The sequence below is a fragment of the Lagopus muta genome, chromosome 3, assembly GCF_023343835.1.
Source record: "Lagopus muta isolate bLagMut1 chromosome 3, bLagMut1 primary, whole genome shotgun sequence".
Lineage (NCBI taxonomy): Eukaryota > Metazoa > Chordata > Aves > Galliformes > Phasianidae > Lagopus > Lagopus muta.
The window spans coordinates 50364490-50376494 of NC_064435.1; the positions used below are offsets into that span (position 1 = coordinate 50364490).

At 42.0% G+C, this 12005-nt stretch overlaps 1 protein-coding gene across 3 annotated transcripts in view; it reads left to right on the forward strand.

Annotated features, from left to right (window-relative positions):
• Positions 1–15: 15 nt before the first annotated feature.
• Positions 16–12005, forward strand: part of ANKRD12 (ankyrin repeat domain 12) — a 60979-nt gene continuing 48989 nt past the window's right edge. For all 3 annotated transcript variants that reach the window (XR_007375630.1, XR_007375631.1, XM_048938557.1), the window contains exon 1: positions 16–129. The gene's annotated coding sequence lies outside the window, so the exon portion shown is untranslated. The remainder of the gene's footprint in view (positions 130–12005) is intronic.

Here is a 12005-nt window from a genome sequence, read left to right on the forward strand (position 1 = left end):
AGCGGGCGGAGGAAGAGGAGGAGGAGTAGGAGGAGGGCTGTTTTCAAACCCGACGGCCACAGCGGGGCCGGGGCTGAGCGGCTGCGCGCGGCGGGAGGCGGCGGCGGCGGAGCTGCGGGCCGGGAGGAGGTAAGGCTCGGCCGCGCCCCTCGCTCTCCTCTCGGCGGGGCAACCCTCAGGTGCTGCCCTGCTCGGCGCGGCGGCTGTCAGCCCGTCGGCGCCGCGCGGAGCCATGGCCGCCGCTGTCACCCGCCGCCGGGCTGGCCGAGGGCCGGCGGGCGGCGGTTCTCCGGGGGGAGGCAGGCGGGGAGAAGGAGAGAGAGAGAGGGAGAGAGGCGGCGGGGCGCTGCCCGCCCGGGGAGCGGCGCCGGGGCCGCGCCGCGCTGCCCGTCTCGGAGCCGGGGCTTCCGTTGACGGCGGCCGCGGCGCCCTGCGGGCGGCTGTCAGCGGAGCGCGGCCACGGTGAGGTGGAGCCCGCGCGTGGCGCGGCACAGGTGGCACCGGGCAACAAAGGGAGGGCGAGAGCGGCGGGCACGGCGGCGGGCGGCTTGTGACACTGCCGGATTCGGCTCGTGTGCGTGCTTTTGTTCGCTTTTAAGGACCGGGCTGCTGGTAGGGAGCGAAATAATCCCGTTTTATTCCGTTTATTCCATTTATTTTATTCCATTTAATTCCGCTTTACTCCTTTTATTGCCTTTTATTCCGTTTATCTTCCCACACGACCGGCTGGGTGTTTTGTGGAAGCAGCCCGGTAGCCCTTGCCGTATTCTGCACCTTTGTTTTGTGGGTGTGGAAGGAGATGGGAATTTCATGCCTCTGAGTTCCAGAAGAGCCGATGGGATAAAGCAGCACTAATAAAGAGCAGCGAGTGAGTTGTGATGCTCGCAGGAACACAAAGCTATCAGACAGATGTGCGGCAGCCCAAGTGTCACAGCGTTCCAGGAAAAACTGTTTAATCTTGGAATGAGGGGGAAGGGTGAGGTCATCGTGTCTATAAGAAATCATTAGTGTTCATTACAATAATCCACCGTTATCAATGTGAGAAGATTTGAGGGAAGACACTATCCTGGTTCTGAAGCACTTGGGTAGATTTCAGCATGCAGCTTGTCAGCAGCCTGCTCACATCTCAGCCCCTAGGGCTGGATGTGGTGAGCTGCCCACAGGGGTTGTGCAGCTGGGAAGGGCTTAGCACCCACTGCCAACTCAAGTTCAGTGGGATGGGGTCCCTGGAGTAGTAGGTCTTTAAAATAATGTGAGACTTCAGGGCATCTCACCTGTTGTGACTTCTTCAGGCTTGTGCAGACGTTGGAGGTTACTCGCCGCTCTTAATTCTTTAGCTAAAACTGCAGATTCTCAGCCAGTCTTCGTCTCATCCTGTGTCAGTTCTGTAGGTCACAGTGTGAGCTTGAAGAACTGTTCAGGTGAAATTGCAGGGTTTGAGCTATGGCAGAATGCTGCTTTGGGAAGGCAGCACTAAACCCATTCACTGTCCTTTCTTTTTTTTTCCCCTAAAAGCTTTGTCTTTCCTGCACACATCTTGTAAGCTTAAAAAGTCGAGGAGTACAGTTGTTTTTCTCAGTACCCAGAGGACCGTGGTGGTGTCAGTGTTTTGCTGTATGGTGTGCGAGTCCCTTCTCTGATTTGCTTCCTAGTAAGCTGTGAGGCTGGCTGGTGCGCCAGAGGGTGGTCAGAGAGCCGTTCATCCTTTCAGAAGGATGACATCTGGATCTGAAAGATAGAAGGATTTCTGCATATCCATTGCCATCTCTTTGTGTGTTCTTCGCCCACTCAGATGATTATTCAAAATTATTTGTGAACTCTGAATACTACAGACAGCAAAACTTAGGACAGATGTTGTGTAAGAAAGCAAGCTGCATGCAACAAGCAACATTCATGTAAGGTTTATTCCAACCAGGCTTGCGCAATAGGCAGCTTCTTTGAGGAAAAGGACTTTTAATAAGCAGCCTGAATGCTGCCTGTATGAAGCATCAGGGTTTATTTGGTGTTAGTTGGGGGTGTTACTTTGTTACCACTTAAGTTAGAATTAATAACATATACTGAAAATGAAATGCCCATCTTTATTAACACAGATGATCGGTTGCAGGCTCAAGCAGCAGTTCATTTGTGTCACTGGGGATCTGTTTAAATTGCTACAAAACTCAGAAACCTGCAGCTCTAACTTTGCAAGGTAGGGGGGTCCTGGGCATACTCTTGCTGAAGCACTGGCACCTGGGAATAGCTGAGCTAGAGTTTCTTCCTCAGTGCTGAGCTTTCAGGTGCCTGAAAATAAGTTCTGCTTGTTGAAGTCATTTGCCATGTTCAGACTATCTTAGTATGGTGAAATTGCCTGAAAGACCAGTGTCGTTGGTCCTCTTTTACAATTGGAAAGAGCTATTGATCACCAAATATGTAATGATTAACCTGCTACCAGTGTTAATATTCACATCCAGAACAAATTACCTCTGACTTTTTTTTAATCTTATGAAGAAATAAGCTAGATGTGAGTGTTTGGCATTTCTTTCTCTTGCATGTTCTTTTGCAGATGGAGCAGTATAAATGTTGATTGGTCATTTAGTCTCCAGATTCTTATGTTTTAGCTACATCATTAGATTCTACTTAGACTCCAGTGACAGATGGCATGAAATAAATATTAGCACAAACTCTATCTTGCATTTTGCATTATGACACTGAATAGTTTTATTAACAGAATAGCAGAAGTCAGAGCCCAGCTAACATAGTCTTTTTTTTTCCTTACAAGTTAGTTATTCTTCCAGAACCTGGAGAAATCCTGGGAAGATCCTCAAGCAGATCCCTGAGCTGTGCTTGGTAGCTCAGCTATGGAGTTGAGGACCTTTACTGTTGCCTTCTATAAAACCTAAACATTAATTTAAAGAGAGGCTGAGAGCCATTGAGAGCTGGTATGACTTCACTGTGGCTTATTTTGGGTTATCTGCCTGGGTCTGACAAAGCGTCCTTTTATCTGCAGCTTGTACTTTTATCTTTTGCAAGCAGCAAATGAAGAAACTCTGCTCAGCTTCACAGAGCTATCTGAAGCAGCTGAGCATACAGTGTTGCAAGGCAATTGGTTTCACTCCGTTTTATGCCAAGAAAAGTCATAATCCATACAGAGACATAAATATGATTTATGTTAGTGGCAAAAGCTAAGGATACTGGAACCACCTTCTTCTTGCCCCATCTTGCATCAGTGAGGCTGGAAAATAATAGAGATAGAAAGCACTTTTCCCCTGCCTTCAGGTTGCAGAAAGTAGCGTTTTGTTGTTCGTGGAATATTGTTCTGGGAGAAATCTGAATGAATTCCCATCACTTGATGACAGCAGCAACGAGCTTGCTTGCATTAAGACACTTCCAGTAGTTTCCCACCTCTTTCTTTTACATCCTACTTAATGGATATCTGGCCTTTCAAACTATTCAAGCTCTGATTAGACAGATAGCTTCATGAGCTGTGCTGCAGAAATATCTTTCTCTTGTTTACATTCGCTTCAAGATCTTGTTCAACAAAGAATGCTAACTGACAGAAATCAGCTTTCTGTGGTGCTCTGTGTTTTTCTAGCAATCTAATTTGGGTTCTTATAGTTTGCAGATAAGAGAAAAAGGGGAAAAATTGTTTCCTAGTATTTTCTTTTGAGAAGAGCGAACTCTAATATGATATTGACAGTCATATTACTTTTTAAAACTTAATAAATAAATATAAAATCTTGTCTTGAAAATAGCTTGTTCTATGTCTTCCTACCCTTCAACTTCCCAGTGACATAGGAACATTAGTGAGGGTTGAGTGCGTTACTCACTGTAGTTTTGCAGCTCTGAATAGTTACACTGTATGCAAATGAAGTTCTAACTAATCTCCTTTCCTCTCCATCTGTTCCACCACTTTCTCTTCCACCAAGAAAAATTATTTCCGTAAGGGAACTTACTTTATTCTGTTGCTTATATGATACATGGTGATGGCCATGAGACGGCAGTAAAGGCTGCTGGAAGTTTTGCATGCCTTCACAAAATAGCCAGAACAAAAACCTCAATTATACAGGGAGAGCTGTAAGTCTAGCCAGAAGATTATTTTTTTTTCCCTTCATCTGCTGTTTGAGATGTCACCAATAATCAGACGCACATGAACAAGCCATTTACTGTGCTGGATCCTGCTGAAGTTGAAGGACAAGGAATGGGTTGGGCAGTTATCTGCTTTTAGACCATGAAGGGCTTCTGTGTGCTTTAGGTGGTGTTTCTTCTGGAATGCTGCAGGTCAGTTGTGGGTCTTCCTGTTTCTATATTAGCTAATTATCAGAGAAGCTAATGAAGGCTTAAATGGAAATTACAGAGATTCTAGGAATATTGTTTAGAATGGACCTGAAATCTCTGGGCTTGCAGGTCTTTACTAAGTTTCTAAAGGGATTGTAGATCCTTGTAGAGGAAATTTAAACTTGGTCATCGACTTGCTTTAAGCTTTTCTTTGGCAAACATTGTGCTGATGGAACAGCCTTAGCTGACCAAGATTTATTTTGTTGCATCTTTAGGGAATAGGCAGTAGATCAAAACTGAAGCTTACAACTCCACTTCTCCATTTAGCTTAAAGGGAGTATCATTATGTTCAGCATCTGTGCAGGTGCTTCCTTTGAGCCCGGAGCTCATCCTAAATAAGAGTCAAGAGGAAGCACCTGTGAACATGCAAGTTTTTTAGACTTTGTAGATCAAAAGGCAAGACTCATCATGGATTTTGCAATAAGTGTCTTCAGCTCCTGATGCTTGGGCAAGCATGACTCCTTCCTTTTCTCTCCCAGACTAGGTTTCCTCTTTATAGGATCAAGAAATTCCTTTATTTAGAGAGACTGTCTAGAATGAAGAGAAAGCCCATCAGGCACTCTAGAGCTTGTGTATGTCTGCTTCTCAGAGTAAGGAGATGAAGGTTTTTCCACGTAGATGTTTATTTTGACAGCAAGTATGGGCCTCGATAAAAATAGGATGCTTCCCGATGTGTATTCTACACAGCTGTCTTAATGATGTGATTTAACTTGACTCTGCCATCAGTGCTCAGAAGCTGCATGGGTTCTTTGTTGGAATAAATGCTGCCCTGACTTCATGGCATAAGTTGCTGGAGAATGTAACAGACTTAAACCTTTTAATATGCTGAGCATATCGGCAGGAGGAGAGAACTGCCGGTGGACATGCAGCCTCTGAGTTAAAGAACAGCTGTGTTTCTAATTCACGGAACGGAATCGTAGCCTTGCTGAGATTGGAAGGCACTTCTGGAGGGCATCCAGTCCGTCCCCCTGCTCAGAGAAGGGCCGGCAGAGTGGATTGCTCAGAGCTGTGTCTAGTTGAACCTGGAATTCAGCCTAACTGTGTGAATAAAATGCTGCTAGGTTTAGTTAGCCTGTTGGGATTCCTTGCTGAAAGCTTGATAGATTCTAACCCTGTCAAGTGGCTTTCTTTCAAATAGAACTCTTCCTCCGTCTCCCTTCCTCCCTGCCCAACTGTTATAGGTAATGAAATTAGTCAGGAAAAATACATTTTTAGTCACCAGAGGATGCAGCCTCGTTGCATTACTTCTTTTGTGGTAGTCTTGTCAAGCTGTGGTACGTTCTGCTGAGTTCTATTTCTCAGTGAAGTCTTTTTTTTTTTTTTTTTTTTAATATAAATGACAAAGTGCTTGCACTTTTATAAGAAAGACTTCTTTGCACTTCATCTTGCTTATTAAATATGCAGTCTGCAGTTTCTCTCCCCCTTTCCCTCCTCCTCCAAGAAGACAAACACCTGTATTTATTCTCTGTGTTGTTTGTATTGGCACATAACTAAGGTAAGTCTCTTGCAGTGCCTGCAACTCACACTAAGCTTCTGAGTGGAAAACTGAAAGTGAAAGGACCTTATTTTCTACTGCAGAAGAAGATAAACAATAAATATCTAGAGCGTAAATACTGATAAGAGTATTTCTTCTGATATATTCATCCGAATATTGATAATACTTGAAAAGAAGCTTATAATGTTTTTGATCCAGCAGAATCCTCTCAAGGAGAAAAACAAGTATTTCTTCCAGCAGTTGTATTTGTGATTCTCATTGTCATCTGCTTTCTTGCCAGCACTTCCTGGCAGAACGATCAGCCATATGTAAAACCAGTAATGCTTGTGTCTTCTGTGAACAGATGTGGGGTTGGTCTTGGAGCAGAGAAATGGGTGTGAGAGTAAGCAGTGCTGACAAGCATCCTTCAGGTTCAGCCGGCTGCAGTTCCCTACTGGCCCACAGGGAGAAATGCTGTAAGGATGGTGTCTGTGAAGGAGTGATATCTGGTGTCGCTAGGTGGGAGCTGCTCCAGCCCGACTGGAATGGGTGTCAGTATCAGTGACTTCTGTTAAGCAGGTTTGTCACTGTTCTGGGGAGAGGGAATGCTTTTGTTGGCTTCTTTCTGTTTTGTTGTTGATGCTGGTAGAGATATCCCTGTTCTTAAATGTATGCTGCTTACGCCTTGTATCTCCTAGGCAGGGAGAGGTTGTGCACCTACCTATATGCATAAAAAGAAACTTTTACACAAGTCTTTTGAGATCAGGGAGGATATTTTGCTTCTGAATCATTCCAAGCTGTTCTTTGAAGTAAACGTCATCTGGTCAGTGCTATGCAGGTACCATAAACTTTCAGCTTTAGTATTTTAACCTGCTTCACTTAAAATCAGTTTTGCAATAAGGTGTTAACTCAAATGCTTTGAATGCAGCACTTTTCTCAGATATTAAAAGTAAATTAAATTAAATAGGAGAAAAGATAGTGTCAGTAGAAGCATCTGCCTCCTTTATCTCTTTGTTGTTTTTAGAAAGTGAGACAGTACTGAATTACTGATAATGATTCTGCCATTCTTGGAACCCTCTGGTATGCCATTTTTATGCAACAGATTTCATCATCTTATGCTTTTTCAGTTTCTTTGCAAAAATTATATTACTTAAGATTATGGTTTTGAAAGTTCATTTGCAATGTGCTTATTCAGTCCTCGTGCTTTATTATTAAGCAAACCTACAGTATAGCAGAGGCTTTTCTGAAGGAATAGATAGTGTTGTAATCTAATGTTGGTAGGACTTGCATTCTGGAAGTATGTCCTCAATAGAAGTGTCTATAGAATTGAGGTATAAATCAGAGGCTACCTGTTGTACAGACGTTTCCCTGGCTCTGTAGATTTCTTTTAGTAAACAACTAAGTAGAATTGTTGAGCATCCAGTCCTTTGATAATGACACCTTTTTGGATACTTAGGCTGTAACAGTTAGTATGCTTTTGTGAGGCACTAAAGTAGATGTGAACCAACTAGAGTCTAACATGTTTGCTTTCTTTATTTCTTCTATTTTCACTTATCTACGTGGGAGGACATAAAAGATCATTTATGGATAGCTGGGAACCTTTTCCTCTGTTATATTCTGTTTATAATTTTTGGCTTTTATATGCTAAGCACAGCACCTGTGAGGATATTTTGATAATTTTCTGATTTTCAGTGCTTTGTAAAGAAATAATAGTTATTAATTCCATGTGAGCTTGGACATCTGATATCAACAAATTGGTTTTAGTTTTTCATAACCTTGATGTGCAGAGTGACATTTGCAGTGGGAAGACCTCAGAATCTTTTTGATTCTTGGGTTTTTTTGAAGAGGGTGAAGGAAGGAAATGGGAGCGTGTTACAAAAGTGAAACAAGTGCTTTTTGTCCCGATCTGGATGTCTTCTTTTTAGTTCAGTATCACTGACCTTCATGTTACACTGTGTCAGAAGTGCTGTCTGCCATATGCTGGACTAGCATTGATGGTTTGTCTTTCTGAGGTGGTGGGTCGTGTTTATGCTTTGACTTTTTTGGTGAGACTCCACGTTGTTTGATGGGTAGAGTGGGTCTCTGGGTTAAATCACAAAGTGTCAAATACTGTTCGAGAGGAGTCCTAGTGAAGTAGAGATTGGAAAGGTTCTAATTTAGGAAGAGGTTGCAGGGAGAGGATCCCTGAAAGTTGATGGTTTTGTCATCTGTTTTGGAAAAACTATAAGGTACAGGCTTTTTAGGAATATTTGGTAAGTGTTCTTCTCACCTGTGGATACCCTCTTCTACCTTTTCTGTTTTGCAGCAGCTGCTTACAGAAGTTGAAACTAGTAACTAGTAGTTGTTTTTGTTCTAACCAAGTATGAAGTGCTGTGTAAGAAGAAATACTCTGAAAAATCAAGTCGTCGGTATGTGGTGCATGTAACAAGTTACTAAAACTTAAATTTTTCTGTGAACCGAAGTTGCTATCTGTAAAATGGAAGAAATAAAGTGTTCTGATCTTCCAGCAGAGTAATGGAAATAAGTTAACGCCTATGAAGGCAGGAGGAGCCTGAAACTTCTTAGTTTCTGTTTTAATTTATGGCTAGTATGTCTGTGGTGCTGTCCAATATAAGGTTCCTTCTTGAAAAAGGGGCTTTTTTTGGTTTGATTTTCTTTGTGAGGTTGTTTGTTTTTTGTTTGAACGTTCTTTCCTTCCCTCTAGGAAAGCAGTAGTCAAGGCAGTCTGAAATAGCAAGGAATACTCAAAGTCTGAGTGACAAATAGGTTATTTTCCTCTAGAAGCAAATGAATCTTTCTGTGTGTTTCTGGCTGGTGGTTCCTCATCAATTTGTCAACGATTTTTGTATGGCAAAAGAAGCAAGTTTCTTCAGTTGCTGTGACAGCGCTGCAATTGCCAGTAGTAAGAGTGATCACAGAAGGTTGAAGTCCACATTTTGCCTTGAGTGTTACTTAAAATACTTCAGTAGGGGCACTCGGGCCAAGGTAGTGTCTCAGTTCAGAGGGAATTTTTAGCAAATGAAAGTATTGCTGAAGGCCAAAGACCAACTTGGAGTTACTGGATACTATAGAGCTGTTTTGTTTCATCTTTTTTATTTATTTATTTATTTATTTATTTATTTATTAACTTCCAGAAGCAAATCAGTGTCAGTCTGTTGGTTTAATTCTAACAGGTAGATTATGGAAGTAAAACTGTGATGCGCAGCACTACTGCAATAGGTGTTTCGGCTCTTTCTTGGTTGGTGTTTAAGTGTTGTCCTAAGTAAATATTCCAGCCATCCAAACTGAAAGGGTCAGAGGCATCTTTCTAATGATGAGATGTACTGTGACAGGAGCAATCTCTTGCTCTGATTCACCTGTTATGGGAGGATGGTGTTATCTGTAGTACCTTTAAAATTCTACTCCATGCCTCCAACAAATCTCTAAGGCATGTTCATGGGTGGTATTTTAGATGAGTGAATAAGATGTTGTAAATGAAATTTGGGGCCAGTGTTCTCTCTTTCTCATGTTATGCTACTCGCATAATAACCCTGTTGCGTGATTTATAGGTGCCTGCAGTTGGTCAAGAAGAGGAAGGCTTGTATTTGCCAGGGTTTCTGTTAGCAATTTTTTCCTCCTTAGGTAGTAGCCTGCTCTTTGTAAGGTATGAGAGGAGCTGCAAACATCTGACTGACCAGTCAACTACAGGACTTAAATGACCTCTCAATATTTCTTCTAACACCAAATATTCCATAATTGCTTAAGCTTTTGTATTCTTCAGTAAGTATGTATTTCATTATAAATTTCTCACTTCTTAAAAGTCTATCTGTGGATACAGTCATGCACTTTAATACAGAGTATTTGTTAGAGGCTATGAAGTTTTAAATGCATTGAAAATAAGTTGTAGGGTATTGTGAAGTGTCTGCAACTTGAAACTAAGCATAGGTAAACTCAGGCTTTTAAAACACAGAGTTGAAGACATTCTGGGTAGGAATACAACCAAGTGCAACAAAATCTCAGCAGAGATTCTAGTTTCTTTTCTGAATAGGGCTGAGTTGTACGTCCTCATTTTTTTGCTCTTCCTAGTAGAAATTCCTAGACTATTAGATACATTCTTTATTTTGGTAGGAAGTAGTGGTTAGTTCCAGCTGAAGTACTGGAAAATCTTTCTTGCTGCCTGAGTGTCAGCTGTTTTTGGGGACTTCATCCTTTCCCTGTGTAGTGCACTCTGGCATGCTATGAGAAGATACTTTAGAGCATATATATAAAGCTGTTTTGGAGATAGTGAGTAGTCACTGCCCATTCCTATTTCACTGTGCAAGGGCACCTTTTTAAAATGAGATTAAAATATTTTGTTTTTCTTAGGAGTTATACAAGTCTTTCTGTAATGTATTTGAATCTCAAATATTTCTACAATTCAAATTCAAGTGTAGAAATGCACTCTGATAGGATAAAGTCCTTTGATCTGTTCCATATATTAACTAGGATCTGAGGAGTCTCCAAATACACATTCAAGTCTTCTCACAGCATTTGGAAAAGGTGTGTTTGTGTTAGATGGTTGCTTTTTTGCTTCTAGCAGCTTGTGTAAAACAGAGAGAATTACTGTGGAGAGAAGGGAGTAAGGCACTTCTTAAGAGGTTGCAAAATAGTTGTAGCAATGGAGTAAAACTGATCTCAGTGTTGCATGTTCTAGCCACAGTCGTTTCAAATACGGTGCAGGTTTTAAAGGAAGATTCTAATAATGAAGATTTCCCCATTTCTAGACCAAAAGTGTTTTGTCATTTTGTCATCAAATTCTGCAAAATCTGCCAAATTTGTGACTCATGTCCGTACTGGCTACTGCATTTACAATTAATTCTGCAACAGACTGTTGCCTTAGGCACTGTTAGTTTGAGAATATGTGTTAGATGGCAGTTCTTTCACTGTAACTCTGACATTGGAATCTGCATGGGCTGAACTGTTGTGATTACGTGTGAAAAGAGCTTGTGAATATTTCAGAAATGAGAATGTTCTGCCATCTTTTGCCTGTAAAAGATGCGTACAGTGACTTTTAGGCGCCGCTCTCTCCAACAAATAGAACTGGTGTGCTGTTTAAAGCCAGTGGTGTTCATCCACTGGTTACTGCTAGAGAGCAGAGCTGCCAGTATAATGAGACACCACACAGTGAAAGTCAAAAAAGGGCCTGGTAAATTGTTCTGTTCATTGTATTTGATGGTCCTTTAGTATGCACCGTATACAAGAAGTGTATCCTAAATAAGTTTTCCTTTAAGCTTATAAAGGGCAGCATGTTTCTGGCCTGTAGCCGGAGGCAGGCTTGCCAGGTTGGACGTACATAAGTGTATATTTAGTCCATTCTAGCTGTCTAACACGTTGCATGTTTTTGGAAAAAATCTGTTAGTGTAGAGAACCTAGTCAGCTTTGACTTGAGCATCTTGGGAGTTTGATTGTTCAGTAAACCTTCTCAGAAGGAATGTGTGCAGCACATTCAACCTTGGCTGCTGAATAAAACCTTGATACAGAGGCTAGTACTTTTGTGGCTACGGTCACCATTCACTTTGAAATCACAGAATAGTATTTTGTATAATGTTCTAATGAGATCTTTAAATGGGATAGGCTTACTATTCGAAGGCCATTTTTCATAGCAGGTTTGTACCTGATCCTTTTGAAGAAGGAAAGGGCTTGGCCACCTATTGGAAGGATCTTCTTCCTCTTTTCTGAAGTGAGCTGTATTAGAGAGCATAATTCGGGGAATCTGTCTGTTTCTTGACTGGCTGACATTGATTGATGCCTGCTTTCTGTAGAACTTGTTAATTTCCAGGTGATCAAAGAGTATACAAATTGTGAGAATGTCACAGTATGTCTTTGAGTGAAATTATAACTCTTATCTGGAAGATGTCCCTCCATATACCCTGTTTTTGGATCTGAGCTTTCTCTACTATGGCAAAGAGATAAAAAGTGTGAGATGAAGTGGGTGGTGTAGCTGTGCGTGTGAAGAAAATGGACGGGGGAGTGGGATAGGAACAGACAGAAAAGGACAGGTTGGGTGGAACCAGCAGAATGCTGTGTCTAGGTCTGTTAAGCCTCTGCTGCACCTTCTTAAGGCAGGCATGACTTCCATCTTCTCGGTTTTTGTGTCATTTCTCACTTGCCTTCCTCCTGACTTTATTCCCAGTGTTATTTCTGTCTTCTGATAATGCCGCTCACACCTTCTTCCAGCACTTGCCTCCTGCTAGTTGCA